The sequence below is a fragment of the Hevea brasiliensis genome, chromosome 17 (assembly GCF_030052815.1).
Source record: "Hevea brasiliensis isolate MT/VB/25A 57/8 chromosome 17, ASM3005281v1, whole genome shotgun sequence".
NCBI lineage: Eukaryota > Viridiplantae > Streptophyta > Magnoliopsida > Malpighiales > Euphorbiaceae > Hevea > Hevea brasiliensis.
Window position 1 is genome coordinate 6,272,435 of NC_079509.1, and position 9,935 is coordinate 6,282,369.

Consider the following 9,935-nt stretch of genomic DNA (forward strand, 5'->3'; position numbering starts at 1 on the left):
AATCGGGTTTATGTAGAAACTGCATAAGTGAAAAGTGATTTATGCATAACCTGTGCACTCTTTTATACATGTTTCAAAATGATTTGAACTTCAGAGAAATAGCTCATGCATAAGTGCATAAGTCATGCACTGTCCTTATGCACTGTTCGGCAAGTTTTGAAATCTTGGGTTGGTGGTCATGCAGTTGTGCATAAGTCATGCACCTTCCTTATGCACCTCTCGGTGGGTTTTGGTGTTTGGAAAATGTGGTTATGCAGTTGTGCATAAGTCATGCACTCTGCTTATGCATGTTTCGGTGGGTTCTGATTTTTGTGGAAGGTGGTTATGCAGAAGTGCATAGGTTATGCACTCTGCTTATGCAGGTCTCGGCAGCTTTTGGTGTTTGGGGTTGGTGGTTATGCAGTTGTGCATAAGCTATGCACTCTGCTTATGCACTCTTCGGTGGGTTTTGAGATTCAGAGTGTGAGGTCATGCAGAAGTGCATAAGCTATGCACTCTGCTTATGCACCTCTCGGCAAGTTTGGAATTTTCGGATTTCTGGTCATGCAGAAGTGCATAAGTCATGCACTCTGCTTATGCACCCCTCGGCAGGTTTGAATTTTTGGAGTTTCTGGTTATGCAGAAGTGCATAAGTTATGCACTCTGCTTATGCAGACTTCGGCAGAGAGAGAAAATGAAGAATTTGAAGTTATGCAAATGTGCATAAGTCATGCACTCTGCTTATGCAGGTTTCGAAAGATATGAAATTTGACAAAATTAGGCTATGCAGAGTTGCATAAGCTATGCACTCTTCTCATGCACTTTGCAACAGGGATGAAAATGGCAAAAATTGTGGTTATGCAGGATTGCATAAGCTATGCAGTTGCTTATGCATAATTCAACAAGATTAAGATTGCAATGGAACATGATTTGCAAGTGTGAAAAATACCCTAAAATGAAGAAATGTAATTCTATAAAGCATAAATCATGAGAAATTTTCATCAAAACACATCAATATATACAAAGTTCATCAAAAATGCATCACACAAGCTTGTAGAAGATGGATCCTGCATAAAAGGCATTTGTGACCCATGCCATTTTAACTCAAATTCTGCAAATCAACATTTAGCACATTAAAACTCAATAAAATCTGCATAAAGTTGCATCTATCCACAAATGATGAAATGAACTCTCCAAGTTATGCCAAGAGAATGCAATATTGTCCACCTTGAATTCCACAACCCAAATAATCTCAAAACTATAAAAATGACCAACTTACCACCATATTAGCATTAAAAGCACATATACTTAAAAGTTACACACCCAACCTCACCAAAAACACAAGCCATTTGCTGCAGACACCCTTTTTGCTGCAGATTTCATTTTTCCTCTGCATAAACCAGATTGCAGCTCCTACACAGGTTATGCAGCAAAAACCAATCAGTTTTTGGGAGAATTTAAAGGACAAAATTTTCAAGTTAAGAATCACTTCCCCAACAGTTCACCAGCCTTTCTTCATTGAAATACATCTACAAGGGACAAGATTTAACAATGTCAAAAATTGAATTTGGGGAGATTTAAGATAAAAACAAAATCAATGAAAATGAAAGTAAATCAGCAAAAGCAAAATAAAAGGACTTGGGATGCCACCCAAGAGGGCTAATTTATAGTCCTTAGCTGGACTTTTCATGAATTTCACTCAAAAGAGGTGAGGGATTGGAGAGCTTGTAACAGCTTGCTCCTATTATTGGGTCTCCAGTTATGTAATGTTTCAATCTATGCCCATTGACCTTAAAATTCCCAGATTTTTCACTCCAAATTTCAATTGCTCCATAAGGGAAAACCTTAGAAACTCTATATGGACCAGTCCACCTTGACTTAAGTTTTCCAGGGAACAATTTCAATCTTGAGTTGAACAACAAAACTAAATCACCTTCTTTGAATTCCTTTTTCCTAAGATGCTTATCATGCCAAACTTTAGTTCTTTCTTTGTAAATACGGGCACTTTCATAAGCATCCATCCTCAGTTCCTCAAGCTCATTAAGTTGCAATAGTCTCTTTTCACCAGCTTGCTTAAGATCAAAATTCAAGGTCTGAATGGCCCAATATGCTCTATGTTCTAGCTCCACAGGTAAATGACAAGACTTACCATACACCAACCTAAAGGGAGTAGTTCCTATAGGGGTTTTATAGGCAGTCCTATATGCCCATAAAGCATCATCTAGTTTGATAGACCAATCTTTCCGAGAATTGTTCACTGTTTTCTCTAAAATATGCTTGAGCTCTCTGTTAGAAATTTCAATTTGTCCTGAAGTTTGAGGGTGGTATGGGGTAGCTATCTTGTGCACTACACCATACTTCCTCATTAAGCTCTCAAATTGCTTATTACAAAAATGGGAACCCCCATCACTAATTACAGCCCTATGAGCTCCAAATCTGCTCAAGACAAATTTCTTCAAGAATTTCACTACCACTCTAACATCATTAGTTGGAGTTGCAATAGCTTCCACCCACTTTGACACATAGTCAACCCCAACTAAGATGTATCTATTACCATATGAAGGAGGGAATGGCCCCATAAAATCTATTCCCCAAACATCAAATAATTCCACTTCAAGAATATTATTTAGGGGCATTTGATCTCTTTTTGACAAATTTCCACTCCTTTGACATTTATCACAATCCAACACAAATTTCCTCACATCCTTAAAAAGATTTGGCCAAAAAAAACCAGCTTGCAAAATTTTACTAGCTGTTTTAGAGATTCCAAAATGTCCTCCATAATCAGAAGCATGGCAATGATGCATAATACTCTGTATCTCCTCTTCAGGAATACATCTCCTTATTAAACCATCACAGCATCTCCTAAAGAGTAAAGGGTCATCCCATCTATAAAACTTCAACTCATGCAAAAACTTTTTCTTTTGTTGCCATGTCATACCTAGGGGTAAAACTCCACAAGATAGATAATTCACAAAGTCTGCATACCAAGGTAGTTTAGCAACAAGAGAGAAAAGTTGTTCATCCAAGAAAAACTCATCAATAGGGATTTCATCCAATTCTTCATCATCCAATTTCAACCTACTAAGATTATCAGCAACTACATTTTCAGCTCCCTTCTTATCTCTAATCTCCAAATCAAACTCTTGTAGCATCAGAATCCACCTAATGAGCCTAGGTTTAGCCTCCTTTTTACAGAGCAAATACCTGATGGCTGCATAATATGAAAATATAACCACCTTTGAGTCAATAATGTAAGGTCTGAATTTTTCCAATGCAAAGACAATTGCTAAAAATTCCTTTTCAGTTGTTGCATAATTTGTTTGAGCCTCATCCAGTGTTCTACTAGCATAATAAATAGCATAAGCCTTTTTGTCCTTTCTTTGACCAAGAAACGACCCCAATTGCATAGTTGCTAGCATCACACATAATTTCAAAAGGTAGGCTCCAATCAGGTGGTTGCATGATTGGTGCAGTGATAAGGGCTTGCTTCAACCTGCAAAAGGCATCCAAACACTCTTGGTCAAATACAAATGGTGTGTCATTACTTAACAAATTAGACAAAGGTTTGGCTATTTTAGAAAAATCCTTGATAAAGCGTCTGTAGAACCCGGCATGTCCTAGGAAACTTCGAATTCCTTTGACATTGGTAGGAGGAGCCATCTTCTCTATCACTTCAACTTTGGCTTTATCAACCTCTATTCCTCTGTTAGACACCAAATGTCCAAGCACTATCCCTTCCTGAACCATGAAATGACACTTTTCCCAATTTAACACAAGGTCGATGTCGCACATCATTTGCAAAACTTTAGAAAGGTTAGCCAAGCATATGTCAAATGAAGATCCATAAAGCAGAAAAATCGTCCATAAAAACCTCCATTATGTCTTCAATGAAATCTGAGAAGATTGCCATCATGCACCTTTGAAAAGTGGCTGGTGCATTACACAACCCAAATGGCATCCTCCTATAAGCAAAGGTTCCATATGGACAAGTAAAAGTGGTTTCTCTTGATCATTTGGATGGATAGGGATTTGAAAAAAACCTGAATATCCATCTAAATAGCAAAAGTAAGAATGCCTAGCCAGTCTTTCTAACATCTGATCAATGAAGGGAAGTGGAAAATGATCTTTTCTAGTGGCAACATTTAATTTTCTGTAATCTATGCACATTCGCCAACTAGTTACTGTTCTGGTGGGAATTAATTCATTATTTTCATTTTTGACAACTGTCATTCCACCCTTTTTTGGGACAACATGTACTGGGCTCACCCAAGTACTATCTGAGATAGGGTATATGATCCCTGCATCAAGCAACTTCAAAATTTCCTTTTTAACAACTTCTTTCATATTTGGGTTCAACCTCCTCTGATGTTCAATAGATGGCTTACAATTTTCTTCCAAAATGATTCTATGCATGCAAAAGTGTGGGCTTATTCCCTTAATGTCATCTATGGTGTATCCTAAGACTTTCCTAAATTGTCTCAACACTCTTAATAACTTATCAGCCTCTAAGGTACTCAAGTTTGCATTTACAATTACTTGATAAGTGTTATTATTGCCAAGAAATTCATACAGTGAGAAGAAGGAAGTTGCTTAAGTTCTACCTTAGGTGCATCTTCTTCCTTGAATGATGGTTGCTTAAATTCGAGTTTTTCCTTTTGTGTGAGTTGAAAAACTGGAGCAGAAATGAATGGTGGACTTCCCTCTAAGTGTTGAGCATATGCAGCCACATGAGGGTTGTCATAGTCTATGCTTCCTCCATGAACCAAACAATTTTCAAGTGGATCTTCTGGATATTTCTTTCTGAAGTGTTCTTCAACTAGCTCATCAATAATATCAACTCTCAAGCAAGTATCAGCTTCAGAATGATGCTTTTTTATAGTGTTATTAATATTGAAAACCAATTGCTCTTCACCAACCCTAAGAGTTAGCTTTTCTCCCTTAACATCAATCAATGCTCCTGCTGTAGCTAGAAAGGGTCTTCCCAAGATGATTGGGATATTAGAATCTTCCTCCATGTCCAAGATGACAAAATCAACAGGTATATAGAACTTTCCAACCTTCAGAGGCACATTCTCCAAAATCCCTTCAGGATACTTGATTGATCTGTCAGCTAACTGAAGAGAAATGTGGGTTGGCTTAAGATCTCCCATATTGAGCTTTTCATAAACGGAGAGGGGCATAAGGCTAACACTAGCCCCTAAATCACATAAAGCTTTTGTAGAACATGATTCCCCAATGTGGCATGGAATTGAAAAACTCCCTGGATCCTTGAGCTTTGGAGGAAGTTTCCTTTGGAGGATAGCACTACATTCTTCTGTCAAAGCTACAGTTTCATCATCTTCAAGTTTCCTCTTGTTTGAGAGAATTTCTTTCAAGAATTTTGCATAAGAGGGCATTTGTGAAAGAGCATCAACAAATGGCACATTTATGTAAAGTTTCTTCAAAACCTCTAAGAACTTCCCAAATTGCTTATCAAGCTTGGCTTTTTGAAATCTTTGTGGAAAGGGAAGTTGTGGCTTGTAGGGCTCAGGAGGTATATACTTCTCTTCCTTCTCTTCAATTTTCTCTTTACATTTTTCTGCACTCTCTTGTTTTTCACTCTCATCAGTTTCTTTCTCATTTTCTCTCTTCTCACTGTTTTCACTCTTCTCATCATTTACAACTTTCCCACTTCTTAAAGTAATAGCTTGACACTGCTCTCTTGGGTTTTCTGGTTGACTTGGTAGTTTTCCAAAAGACTTGGCACCTGAGGAAGATGCTTGTTGTACAATCTGATTTTCCAAAATTCTATTATGTGTTTGCATCTGTTCTAGCCTTGCTTTCATCTCTCTCATCTCCTCATCATGCTTATTTTGGTTAGCAAGAATCTGTTGTAATAAAGCTTGATGGTGGAATTTTGTTCTTCTTTGTTTTGGTGGAGGATTCATATTTTTCTGAAAATTAAGCAATGGTTGCCTATTTTGCTGATATGGAACTCCTTCTTCTTTGTTGTGGTTGAAAATTCTGATTTGGAACTTGACTTTGCTGATTTCCCCATGAAAAGTTGGGATGATTCCTCCAATTTGGATTATAAGTTTGAGAATAAGAATTCCCCATTTGCTTGTTTCCATAATTACTAACATATGCAGCTTGTTCTCCATAATCTACTCCACAGATGGTAGTTCCTTCTGCATAAGCCACTTGTTGTGAACTTCCAGATGATGATGTTGAACTAACCAACATACTCAAGTCTTCCATCTTCTTAGCCAAAACATTAGTAAGTGCATCAAACTTTGCATTAATCATGTTGAATGGATCAAGATCATACATTCCAGCAGCTTGCCTTTTTTGAGTTGGAGCTGGTCCTCTTGGACTACTCCAAAGATGAGTATTCTTTGCAATTTTCTCCAATAGCTCATAAGTTTCATCTTCATGCTTCATAATAAATTCTCCTCCTGTTTGAGCATCAATAATTCCTCTGATTGCAGGAGTGACATTTATGTAAAAATTCTGATTTATCATCCATTTCGGAATGGCATGATGTGGGCATTGTCTCTCTAATTCCTTCCATCTCATCCATGATTCATAAAGAGTTTCATCCTCTCTTGGTCTGAAAGCTGTCATTTGATTCCTCAGTTCTTGAGTTTTTCCAGGTGGAAAATATTGTGCAAGAAATGCATCAGTGAGTTGCTCCCAATTTGTAATGGAGTTGTGAGGTAAAGAATCAAGCCAGTCCAATGCTCTATCTTTCAAAGAGAATGGAAATAGCTTCAATCTTGCTGCATCATCATACACTCCAGGTTGTTTTTGCATATCACAAATCATAGCAAACTTCTTCAGGTGTGTGTGTGGATTTTCAGAAGGATGACCCCCAAATTGAGAATTTTGAATCATTTGAAGAACCCCAAAATCCATCTTGTAGCTATTTGCATCAATTCTTGGTCTTGCTATGCTCTCTCTCAAGTCATCAAAACGAGGAAAAGCATGATCCATCATACTTCCCCTAGGCACATTTGCATTAACAACTTCTTCCCCTTGGGCTTCATTTTCATTATTTCGATCATTTCCAGCATTACCAACACCAATTCTAATTCGTTCATCAGCCATGTCTGCTTCTAATTCAGTTTCTCTCAAAGCTTCTTTCCTTTTTCTGGTTTCTTTCTTGTTGGCTTTACAAAATTTCTCAATTTCAGGATTGAACAATAAGGATGTATCACTTGTGCTTCTAGCTCTTCTCATAAAAGATTAAAAGTACCTGAAAAATAACAAACAAACACAAAATGAAAAGGTAACAAAAACTAAAATAAAACTATAGACAATTAAAATAATTAAGAATTCAATCTTAAACAAACAACTCCCCGGCAACGGCGCCAAAAACTTGATGTGGCCCAACCGCAAGTGCAGTCGAATTCGTACAAATGTCTGATGAAGATATCGTTCCCACGAGGAGTTGAGTTAATGAATGAATTTTTTATATAAAAGTTGACTAAATCGAAGTATTTTTGAAATTAAAGTAATGAATTGATGGGTATTGAGAATGTGAAATCTATATGTGCAAAATTAATATTCTATTCATCAATGTATTAATTAAACTAAAATTGCATCAAATTGAAATAAGCAAGTTCAAATATGGCAAGATTCTAAAATGGCAAACAATTAAATTCAATTGAAAATTAGCAATGATAAAAAGGCGATTCCGGAGTTCGGGATTTCATATTCGAGCTATTTTGGGATTTTTAATTGGTTATCCAATCTTGTGAAACTTATGGGTTTTAAGGAGATTAATTTTTAAATCCTTTGAATTCCCTTTCGAGTGAGACAAAGAGTGCCTTAATCAATCTAATCCTACTTTCATGGACTTAGAATTAATTAAGACCCATTAAGTTCTTTAATTAATCTGTGAATCCTCTTAATCCTTAGCCTATTTCTAGGTCTAAGTTAATTAAGTCCGATTTCTTGATTATCTATCACAAGGCCTTCTCCTTTCGGTGCTTCAACCATGGATTAAGAACATCACTTAATGGGATCCTACACTAAGCATGTCATTAAGCACACAAGAAATGAATAAAACTCATTAAGACCACAAAATATGGATTACCCAATCAAAATCCACAAAATATCTCAAATATTACAACCCTTACTCCAGAATCAAAGGTAAACTACTCACTATCCATAATGCTTACAAGATATTATGAGTTTATAAGGAAATAAAGTTTTAATCTAAGCTAAGAAATAAGAAATTAAACACTAGAAATGTAGAAAAATGTAAGGAAAGAAAGAAATCTGCAAATCTTGGTTGAAAATGGTGTGGAAGGTGAAAGTGACTCCTCAAATTATGCCTCTCTTCTCCTTTTCCTTTTCTGCTCCTTGTCTCCCTTCTAAAATGGGAAAATGAGACTATTTATAGCATTTTTCTGACATGGAGCCCTAAAATGGTGTGTTCTAGGAGGAATTATCTGAGGAATCTTACATGACTCATTAATGAACTCTTTATGGGACTGCATAAGTTATCTTTGTCCCTTATGCGATTTTCGTTACGGTTCACTTATCTGCAGCGCATGACTTGGTGCATAGGTTATGCACAATTCCGTGAGAGTGCATAAGGGAGGTGTGAATGTGCATAAGCTATGCAGTCTCCTTATGCACATTTCGGTTGGTTCTGGAACAGTGATTTTTCTCCTTATGCAGATCTGCATAGCTTATGCGGCAAGTTATGCACAATTTAGTCAATGCATATTTCAGCTTGAAAACTTGTTTTTGACATTTTTGGCTGTAGAAGTCACTCCTCAATAGCAAAATTTCTCTTCAGTCCTTCAAAAACACCATTTTTCCTACAAAACAAAGTAAAAATTACAAATTAATCCAAAATCGACAATTATGAAAAACTAACTAATTAACTAATGAAATTAGCTAAAAATGACTAATAATCAAATAAAATGGTTATGAAATTAGACCTAAATGACTATGCAAAATGTATGCATCACCAACTTGTCCAACTAAGTAAATATATTATATAACATAAAATGTGAATAAATATTGAAGAAAAATTTATTAAAAATATGTAAAAAGGAAAAGAAAGAAAGACAAAATAAAATGAAATTAAAAACTCAATTATTACATCAAGATGATGCAATAAAAAGTGGTTAGCCAATTAGAACTCAACAAGCACACATTAAAACAATTAAAAGAGGATAAAAATTGAATAAAAATATGTTGTCTTCCTCCCTTGTTTTCAGCCAGCCGAGACCCTCTCTTCTCATCCTCCATTGAAATACTTTTTCCAAGCTTGATTTCCACCCAAAACCACCATAAAATCTCATCTTGTCCTTACTAAAATTGACCCTTACCACTAGAGCAAGCTTGAGGCAGCAATTTGAAGAAGAAATTGAGAAAAATTACAAGCTCAAGTTGGGACTCAATTAAGATTAGTGACCAATTCATCCCTCTCTCTCTTATTTTATAGTTAGGTACATAAATTAAGTACGAAATTGTAACAGAATTACATGAGAATCCTTTCTATGCTTCCCCCCAAATTTCGGCAGCCTAGGGATAGTTAAGCTTTGATGATTTTCTTTGAATTAAAGTAGTATGCTAGCTACCCTTAACATGAATTGGGTAATTGAACATTAAATTGTAAGTTTAATGCATGAATTGGAGACTTTAGAAATTTAGGGCTAGGGTTTGAAACTCAAATTTGGGGCATGATGCAATTGAGCACAAATTGATGTTGTAATGGTCAATTAGTGACCATTTGGTGTAGTTTGAACAAAAATTGGAGTGAATTGTGACATCAGTTAGGAGAAAGGTTGGGCTGCCTCATGAGTGCATTCTGGACCCTTTGAGTCCAGTGTGCTTATGGGGTTATAACTCAAGCTATGTAACTCCAATTGGTGAAAGGTTAATTGGAGATTAAATTAGACACATAATGGACTAACTTTGATGGAGAAACCTTGCCTAGAAAATATCACTAGAAT

General features: G+C 36.2%; 1 non-coding gene across 1 annotated transcript; it reads left to right on the plus strand.

Annotated features, from left to right (window-relative positions):
• The first annotated feature begins 6,493 nt into the window (after positions 1 to 6,493).
• Positions 6,494 to 6,600, plus strand: LOC131175624 (small nucleolar RNA R71). Its single transcript, XR_009145819.1, has one exon. It is a non-coding gene; the product is annotated as a small nucleolar RNA R71 (small nucleolar RNA).
• Positions 6,601 to 9,935: the final 3,335 nt, after the last annotated feature.